The 9915-nt window shown below is 47.8% G+C and overlaps 1 protein-coding gene across 1 annotated transcript in view; it reads left to right on the top strand.

Annotated features, from left to right (window-relative positions):
* B3GNT8 (UDP-GlcNAc:betaGal beta-1,3-N-acetylglucosaminyltransferase 8) overlaps window positions 1-9915 on the top strand; it is a 122642-nt gene that overhangs the window by 94098 nt on the left and 18629 nt on the right. The gene's annotated exons all lie outside the window — the stretch shown is intronic.

Genomic DNA, 9915 nt, shown 5'->3' with positions numbered 1-9915 from the left:
CCTAGGAGGGGATTTTCCTCCCCTCTAATTTAATATAACCCAACATTGGGCTTCATTCAATGGATCCCAGGGCAGGGCTGCAGGTAACCAGGATGGGTTCGAGAGGGCGGGACAGACAGACATTCTGCTGAGAAGTTTGGGCTTCCTCCGGTCTCCCTCCCCAATCCCACCCATTCCCCCCGCATCCCTGTAGCCTCCTTCTTCCATCCGTCCTGACTTATTAATCCTTCGTCCTGACCTACTTTTCTGCCTGGGCGGCTCAGGGTGACTCAAATCCCCAGTTTGGCTTTCAAGCAGCGAAGCGCCTTCCTTTCGAAGCCCCCCAAACAGGGCGCGCCTCTTTCGGAGCCCTTGAGGAAGAATCGAGGAAGGGAAGAGAATCCCACCCGCTCCCTGGGATGGATACCTGCAGATTTCCCCGGGTTTCTTGAGGTCTGATGTCAGGGAAGGAGGGTTGGGCGTTGCAGTTAGCAGGCGACAGGCCAGCATCCCTTTGAGATCCAGGGTAGAAGGAATAACCAATAGAAGAGAATATTTATTTATAGCTCGGGGGGTTGAACGGTGGGGTCCTTTGTGGTCTCCGAGCTTGGAGGTTTTATTGCAAACGTTTTATCACTCAACTAGGCAACAATGTCAGTGCTAGAAGGGAGGAGGAGGAGGAGGAGGAGGAGGAGGAGGAGGAAGACTGTGGGGTCCTTGGTAGTCTCTGAGCTTGGAGGTTTTATTGCAAACGTTTTATCACCCAACTAGGCAACAACGTCAGTGCTAGAAGGGAGGAGGAGGAGGAGGAGGAGGAGGAGGAGGAGGAGGAGGAAGACTGTGGGGTCCTTGGTAGTCTCTGAGCTTGGAGGTTTTATTGCAAACGTTTTATCACCCAACTAGGCAACAACGTCAGTGCTAGAAGGGAGGAGGAGGAGGAGGAGGAGGAGGAGGACTGTGGAGTCCTTGGTAGTCTCTGAGCTTGGAGGTTTTATTGCAGGTGTTTCATGACCCATCTAGGGAATCTCATCAGTGATAGAAAGTTTGTTCTCCATTTTCTTTGTAGTACTGATGATGTACCTTAGTTGGGTCATGAAACGTCTCTGCCAGAAGAACCACCAAGCTCAGAGACCACCAAGAAACACAAGGAGGAAAGAGTGGAGCAATGTGGTCTTGGGAGATGGGGTGGCTCCGTTCACAAAATCCACTTACTCAAGTCAGTTGGAAGACCTAGTGACTGCATATACCCAATTAATTTTTGTTTTTTCATGGCTGAGCTTGTTGTGTTCTTCACTGTATGCGTGCTATTTTCAAAAAACTCTGGGGTCCTGGATGCTCTGTGATTTTCTTGCAAACGTTTAATGACCCAACTAGGTAAAATCATCAGTGCAAGAAGGGAATGTATATAAACAGAGGGAAAATCCCACCCCCTTCGAGCACTGATTATGTTCCCTAGCTGGGTCATGAAATATTGGCAGGAAAACCACAAAGCTCAGAGAGCACCAAGGACCCCGTAGTCTTTCTCCTCCTCCTCCTCCTCCTCCTCCTCCTCCTCCTCCTCCTCCTCCTCCTCCTCCTCCTCCTCCTCCTCCTCCCCCCCACAAACTTCACACTCTTCTATCATTGATGATGTTCTCTAGCTGGGTAATGAAACGTCTGCAAGAAAAGCGCCAAGCTCAGAGAGCACCGTGGATCTAATAGTTCAACCCTGAGCTACATACCTTCCATCCACGCCTTTCCCCAAAGTTCTCTCTTTGGTCACTTAATTTTCTCTTCCCAAACCTTTCCGGATATTTGGAGAACTGGAACAGCTTGTGTGAGGCTTGGGAGAGAGACCCTGGGAAGGCCAATCTGGAGCCCTCCTTCTCTGGTTTACCGGTCTAATACATTTCATCGAAGCGTGGAAAAAAAAATCACCACCTTCTTCTGTGGGTCCATCCGGGACCAGCAGTTTCATTTCTGGGATATTCCACACGGTGAAGTTTCCATCCGATACCGTATTAAAATCACGCTTTGAAGCTTGAAGACTTTTCATTGTGAGGCAGGATGTTGAGAATAATGGGCCTTGCAAGCAGGGGATTTGGGAAGAACTGAAGGCACCAGGTTTGCAAAAGGCTGCCTAATGATCCATTGATTTTCTTTCAGGAGAAGTTTTAGTCAGAGGAGTCAGCTCGGATGGGCCAGCTCTATTTCACGATTTTAAACCTCCAGCGAGTCAGGCTTCCTCTTATCTGGGGTTTGCAACGTTTCAAAGTTGGCGTGGGTGAAGGTAACAAGCAGGAGGGAAAACGTGACAATGCAAGCCGCAAAACAAAGCGTTTGTAAAATCCTTCTTTCTCGACAAGGCGCTACTGATGCATGCAGGTTTTTCAGGAGCTCATTTGCAGCTTGAGATTATATATATATATATATATATAAATGACGTGCGTTGTGTTATGAGTTTGTCCTGGCTTCATGTAGTGCAACATGTTCTCTCTTGACAATTCAGATGGTTGGTTTTTGTTTTTTTACTCCTTCTTCCCCTGAATGTTCTTGTCTGGCGGATGGGTCAAAAATTTGACTGAAATGACAAAGGCAAAAAAAACCCCCACACAACTTGGGTGAGAGAGAGGCTCACGCCAATTTGGCTTTGTGCTGGGGGTTTTGCACCCCCCAAAATGGATCATGGGGTCAGCTTGGTGCGAGCAGAGTGTCACTTTTGCAAAATAAAATAAAATAAACCCTGCGTGAAAAAAACAAAAAACGGAGAGGTGTGATGAAGCTTGTTATTGTGTCTTGTCGGAGGCTGGCTTGGCTAAACCAGGTTTCAGCTCAGCTGTGTGGGTGGCCCGGGTGTTAATGCAGCTTTTCGCTCTGCAAGGTGGGTGGGATTGGTGAGGCTTCTGGAAGTTTCTTTGCGGTGGCAGGAGGGCAAATAAGGGGACTTGGTGACTGCATCCTTTGGAGGGGGATGTGGGGAAGCGGCTCCTGTTGGAGCTGAATAGGAGAGAAGCAATTTGATTCCAGCCTGAGAGCAAGAGAAGGGATTTTTCACTTGTTAATGGAAAGGAACTGGGATGTGTGTTTGTGGGATCCGGGAGAAATGTCCCCCTTTTCGGTCTGGTTTGAAGAACTGAGGCTATTGAAAAGGGGGAGAGGGAGAGAGGAAGAAAAAAAGGAAAGGAGGGAGGAAGGAGAGAGGAAGGGAAGGAGGGAGGGAGGAAAGGATAGAAAGAAGGGAGGGAGGAGAGAGGAAGGGAAGGAAGGAGGAAGAAAAAAGAAAAGAGAAAGAAGGAGGGAGGGAGGAGGGAGGAGAGGAAGGGAAGGAAGGAGGAAGAAAAAAGAAAAGAGAAAGAAGGAGGGAGGGAGGGAGGAGAGAGGAAGGGAAGGAGGGAGGAAGAAAAGGATAGAAAGAAGGGAGGGAGGGAGGAGGGGAAGGGAAGGAAGGAGGAAGGAGAAAAAGAAAAGAAGAAGAGAAGGAAGGAGGGGAGGGGAGGGGAGGGAGGAGAGGAGAGGAAGGAGAGGGAAGGGAAAGAAGGGAAGGGAGAAAGAAGAAGGGAGGGAGGGAGAGGAGGAGAGGGAAGGGAAGGAGGGAGGAAAAAAGAGAAAAAGAAAGAAAGGAGAAGGAGGGGGGGGGAGGAGGGAGAGGAGAGAGGAAGGAAGGAGGGAGGAAGAAAAGGATAGAAAGAAGGAGGGAGGGAGGAGAGAGGAGGGAGAGGAAGGAAGGAAAGAAGAAAAGAAAAAGAAAGAGAAAGGAAGGGAGGGGAGAGGGGAGGGAGGGAGGAGAGAGGAAGGGAAGGAAGGAGGAAGAAAAAAGAAAAGAGAAAGAAGGAGGGAGGAGGAGGGAGGAAGGAGAGAGGAAGGGGAAGGAGGGAGGAAGAAAAGGATAGAAAGAAGGGGGAGGGAGGAAAGAGGAAGGGAAGGAAGGAGGAAGAAGAAAGAAAAGAAAGAAAGGGAAGGAAGGAGGAGGGAGGAGGAGGAGGGAGAGGGGAAGGGAAGGGGAGGAAGAGCCAAATTTTCAAAACTTTTTGACGGACAGGTAAGCCTAGAATCATCCAGTTTCCTGAGAAGAAGATGCCGTCGACAGGGAGCCCTTCTAGATGACCCTGATTGACAGACGGGCCCCCAGGGCGTGCCCTTCCTGTCACACCCTATTGGAAAGGGAGACCCAATAAAGACAAGCATGAAAACAGCCTGCCCTTTTTTAATAATAAATTTCTCCATCTTGGAGAAACCCTTCACGTACAAGTCTGGAGAGCGAGCTGCTTGGCGGCGGGTAAATTGGTCATTAATAACAAAATGTAATGGGCAAATTAAACTTAATGGCGAAATTAAACATAATGGGCAAATTAAAAGGTAGCTTTTCAAAGGGGACCCAAACTCTTGTCTTGCCAGTTCCTTTTTCTTCCCGTTTCATTTTCCACCTGATTTGTGAAGGCGCGAATAAAGCTATTCGGACGGCACCTCTGTGGAGTGCAGAGCTGGTCTCTGGATGGGAAGCCACTGGGAGAGACTGGAAGCGTTTGAAATGTGGATTTACAGGCGGCTGTGGTGCAGACGTTGGGTTGACGATACCCGGAACGAGGAGGGGATCGGCTGCCTGGGAAAGCCAAGGGAAACCATCAAAACCATAAAAAAGGGAAAAAGTTAGAATATTTCGGACAGGGGATGTGACCCCTGGAAAAATATGGCATATTCCACTTTAATCCCCCAGGGGAAGATGGAAAGCGAACAAGGTCCGGGCAGAAAAAGAACATCAGGGCTTCAAAATCGAAGGGACCAGTTTGGATAAAACTCAGCGACCCTTTTTCGTGAGGCTGTTGATAAAAATAGGATGGCCAACAACTTGATTGCCAATGTCCATTGACGGATATGGAGGAAGGAGGAGGAGGAACGGAGGGAGGAAGAGCAAGAAGAGGAAGAGGAGACGAAGAGGAGGAGGAGGAAGAGGAGGAGGAAGAGGAGGAGAAGGAGAAGAGAGAGGAGGAGGAAGAGAGGAAGAAGAAGGAGAGGAAGAGGAGGAGGAGGAAGAAGAGGAAGAGAAGAAGAGAGGAGGAGGAGAAGAGGAAGAGGAAGAAGAAGAGGAAGAGGAGGAAGAAGAGGAGGAGGAAGAGGAAGAAGAGGAGGAGGAGGAAGGAAGAAGAAGAAGAAGAAGAAGAAGAAGAAGAAGAAGAAGAAGAAGAAGAAGAAGAAGAAGAAGAAGAGAGGAGGAGGAGAAGAGGAAGAGGAAGAAGAAGAGGAAGAGGAAGAAGAAGAGGAAGAGGAAGAGGAGGAAGAGGAGGAGGAGGAAGAAGAAGAAGAAGAAGAAGAAGAAGAAGAAGAAGAAGAAGAAGAAGAAGAAGAAGAAGAAGAAGACAACAACTCTTGGCTAGGCTGGATTCCGAAGATCGGTTCGTTGGTCTCCGGGGCAGGATTTTCACACCTGTCCCATCCAAGAACAGTGGCTAACTTATGGCAGGGCCATTACATCCTGTCTTTACTGAAAGAAACAGGCCTTGTCGTGGGTTATAAATCACTGGAGAGCAGGTCCCGGGTGGAATACAAACCCTCGTAGCAGGAAATGTGTGCGGGCGCCTCCAGCGATGTGTAATGATGGAGGTTGGGGGCAGGCAGGTGAGAGAACCGGATACGTTCCGACAACCATCCTTGCCACGATGTCACAAGCATCTCCCTGTTCCAGCTGAGAAATGCAAGTGTTCTGCCTCATTCAGACAACCCCTGAGAAGCAGATAACCCTGTTTAAAGGTACCGGGGGTGTTTCTACCCCCTCAAGAGGACTAGAAACCTGCCTGTCATACAGAGGCCACGAGCGAGAAGTTTTCTGTGTCCCGGGTCAGTGTTTATCTTATTTTGCCAACGCCTAGGTGACAAGAAGCAATGTTTTTGTGAACACACCTAGTCCTCGACTTACCACAGTTCATTTAGTGCCCGTCAGAGGTGGTCTTCAGCAGGTTCTGACCAGTTCTGGAGAACCGGTAGCGGAAATTTCAAGCAGTTCGAAGAACCGGCAAATCCCACCTCTGACTGGAGATTTTACAGCGTCCTTCCCCTTCCACGCCCACTGAACCAGTAGTAAAAAAAAAAGTTGAATCCCATCCCTGGTGCCCGTTCAAAGTTACAACAGCACTGCAAAAAGTAACTTTTCGCACTTACAACCATTGTAGCATCCTCCCGGGTCAAAAAGGGAGGGAAAGGAATCAAGGAAAGAAACAACCTGGAATTAAGGAGAAACTTCCTAGCAGTGAAGGATAATGAATCAGTGGAACGGCTTGCCACCGGAAGTTCTGGGTGTTTTGCAAATTTAACAGGTTAACAGAGTTGGAAGGGACCTTGTAGGTCATCTAGTCCAACCCCCGCCCAAGCAGGAGGCCCTACACCATATCTGACAGATGGCAGTTCAGTCTCTTCTTGGAAATCTCCAGGGATGAAGCTTCTACAACTTCTGAGGGCAACTTCTGTTCCATTGGTTGATTGTTCTCACTGTCAGAAAGTTTCTCCTTATTTCCAGGTTGAATCTCTCCTTGTTCAGTTTCCATCCATTCTTCCTTGTCTGGCCTTCAGGTGTTTTAGAAAATAGTTTGACCCCCTTCCTCCTCTCTGTGGCAGCCCCTCAAATATTGGAAGGCTGCTATCCTGTCTCCCCTGGTCCTTTTCTTCCCTAGACTAGCCAGTTGGATCCTAACAGAATAACAGAGTTGGAAGGGACCTTGTGGGGCATCTAGTCCAACCCCCCTCCCAAGCAGGAGGCCCTACATCATTTCTGACAGATGGCAGTCCAGTTTCTTCTTCAAAGCTTCCAGTGATGAAGCTCTCACAACTTCTGAGGGCAACTTCTATTCCTTTGGTTGATTGTTCTCACTGTCAGAAAATTTTCTCCTTATTTCCAGGTTGAATCTCACCTTGGTCAGTTTCCATCCATTGTTCCTTGTCTGGCCTTCAGGTGCTTTGGAAAATAGTTTGGCCCCCTCTTCTCTGGGGCAGCCCCTCAAATATTGTAAGGATCTGATTTATTTTCAATTTCAAGAAAATCCTGGAAGCCTTGTCCCTCCGTTGGGTATGTCTATCTTTTGAAAAGAAGGACCAGGGAAGACATGATAGCAGCAGGGGTGGGATTCAAATGTTTTAACAACCGGTTCTGTGGGTGTGGCTTAGTTGGTGGGTGTGTCTTGGTGGTCATGTGACCGGGTGGACATGGCTTGGTGGTCATGTTACTGGGCAACTCAATATCACTCACATCGAGGCACATATCTCCTCGCCTGGCCTCTCATGACTGTGGGGATGCTGCAACAGTCATAAGTGTGAAAAACGGTCATAAGTCACTTTTTTCTGTGCCATTGTAACTTTGAATGGTCACTCCACACAAGCAAAGTACCAGCAAAGGAGGGGAAAAAAACTCCAGAGAAGTTCCTGAGACAGGAAGTCGAGTCCTGCCAAGAATGTAATAAGAGTTAGGTAGTTTCTGTAAGCAACACCAGAATGTTTCCTTCCTGCCTTCCTTACAGGATTAGGCCTGTAATTTCTTCTAACAACCGGTTCTCCAAACTGCTTAGAATTAAAACAACCGGTTCTAGCGAATAGGTGCGAACTGGTAGAAACCCACCCCTGGATAGCAGTATCCTTTGATAGGTGCTTCTTGATGGCCTATCACCTGGGGAAAAAAAACTGCTTTGTTTTCCCCATTCACCTGTGGAAAAAACGGAAAAAGTCCACAACCTTTCTTTAGGATGTGTGGGAGAAATGAAGATCGGTAGCAGGGACGATCTGACCTTAAATCTTTTTTTTTTTTTCCTTTTTTGACTTCCCCAACCGAGACAGGGAAAAAAAAGATAAAGAAAAAAAAATCGATGCAAAATCCAATCTTCCCAATTAGGTTTTTGACATGCAAACGCAGCGCCCCCTGGAGGCTCTGCCGGGGAGCAACGGGGTCCGTCCTGGAAGAGATTGTGCGGCAATTAAAGGTAGTAATTTTGGAAGATGCTGCTGGAGAAAATTTGTGCTGACACCCCTGTCTGTGTTGTGCCTCTGCGGCAGCTGGGCTGCCAAAGCAGTAGCGTCTGTGTGTGTCTGTGTGTGTGTGTGTGTGTGTGTGTGTGATCCAGAAAATTGGAGAGTCATCGCAACATGGGGACCGTTTAAAGTTTAGAATTGCTGCGCCGTGTTCGTTTGAAGGAATGAAAGAGCCCCTGAGTTCCAGAGGGCCAAATCTAGGGATCGTTTTGAGGCTGGGTGCAAACTTTGGAGTCAAGGGAGTCATAGGCCGGGGAAGGGCAGGTACTGTACCTGGGACAGGTGTGCTGCCGAGTCAGTGCATCCCCCTGCCTTTGGCTGGCTTCTAAAGGTGAAGGAGGGGCCTACCTGGCTGCTGTTTGGATGAGGAGAGTGGGGGCCCTCAAACGAAATCCAGGGTCGTGGAAGAGAAGGGGAAGTGGGGGAAAAGGATGGATGGTCCTGGGAGATGGTGGAGATGTTGTGTTATGTGTGGTGGTTGAGGCATCAGGCCAGAAACTGGGAGGCTGGGAGTTCTAGTTCTGCCTTAGGCTTGAAAGCCAGCTGGGTGACTTTGGATTAATCACCAGGAGATTGTGAGTTGTAGTTCCATTTCAGATATGAAAGCTGACTGGGTGACTTTGGGCCAATCACCAGGAGACTGGGAGTTCTAGTCCTGCCTTAGCCATGAAAGCTAGCTGGATGTCTTTGGGCCAATCACCAGGAGACTGGGAGTTCTAGTCCTGCCTTAGCCATGAAAGCTAGCTGGATGTCTTTGGGCCAATCACCAGGAGACTGGGAGTTCTAGTCCCGCCTTAGGCATGAAAGCTCGTTGGTGACTTTGGGCTAGTAACCAGGAGACTAGGAGTTCTAGTTCTGCCTTAGGCATCAAAGCCAGCTGGGTGGCTTTGGGCCAGTCACCAGGAGACTGGGAGTTCTAGTCCCGCCTTAGGTATCAAAGCCAGCTGGATGACTTTGGGCCAGTCATCAGAAGACTAGGAGTTCTAGTCCCGCCTTAGACATGAAAGCTATTTGGTTGACTTGGGGCCAATCACCAGGAGGTGATGAGTTCTAGTCCTGTCCTAGGCATCAAAGTTGACTGGGTGACTTTGGACCAACCACATTCTCTCAGCCCCAGAAAAGGAGGCAATGACAAACTGCAGGGATTTGTCCAGGCAGCCTCCAAGAATTAGAGATGATTCAATAGAAGAAAATGAAGGGGGGGAAGGGGAAAATGAAGAAGAAATAACAGTTTGCCAAGAAAATAGCATTAATTCCTCAGGAGTTGAGCCTGACTCAATAATTTTACGTCTATTGTTTTAAACACAAAAGGCTCTCCCTGAGCATTCATAATATCAGTTACGGAATGGAGATTTGAGTAGGCTCAAGATATATTTTCTATCTCCCCATCAACGCAGAATGTGAGTTATGCACCAAGCATTGTGTGGCATTTGGAAATGCGACTAAAGGATCAAAATAAAACTGGCCATGGTAGCTTAATCTTCTTCAGGGTAGTTATTTTGATTTGACAAGGATCAAGTTCCTAGGCCTCATTGCTGGGGGAAAAAAAACCCAGCATGCATCTTTCTCATCAGCTGAGGACAGTTCAGAAATACTGGTTTTAAAAATCCATTGGCATAAACCTCATTTTGTTTTCACTTCTTTCTTTCCTGACAGTTTATTTCTCTCGCAAGAAAAGAAACTTCAGCTTTACAATTTTGCAAATGGGGTCTTTCTGCTTGTCTGTTCCCCAATAATAATAATAATAATAAAAACACCCATTCTTATCTGAAACTCTGCAATGAAAGTTCACAAAACACAAATATTGTACATTCTCACTATCCAGAACAGTATTTCTCAACCTTATTAACTTGAAGAGGACTTCAACTCCCAGAATTCCCTAGCCAGCTATGGCCAAAGGAGAATTGAAGTTGATTTGAATCAGAGTGGCATGTGCTACCATTTTAAAGC

This window comes from Pseudonaja textilis, chromosome 10 (assembly GCF_049901715.1).
Source record: "Pseudonaja textilis isolate UNSWEBS1 chromosome 10, rPseTex1.2, whole genome shotgun sequence".
NCBI classification, from domain to species: Eukaryota; Metazoa; Chordata; class Lepidosauria; order Squamata; family Elapidae; genus Pseudonaja; species Pseudonaja textilis.
The sequence above is the reverse complement of the archived record's forward strand: the minus strand, read 5'-3'. Positions and strand labels throughout refer to the sequence as shown.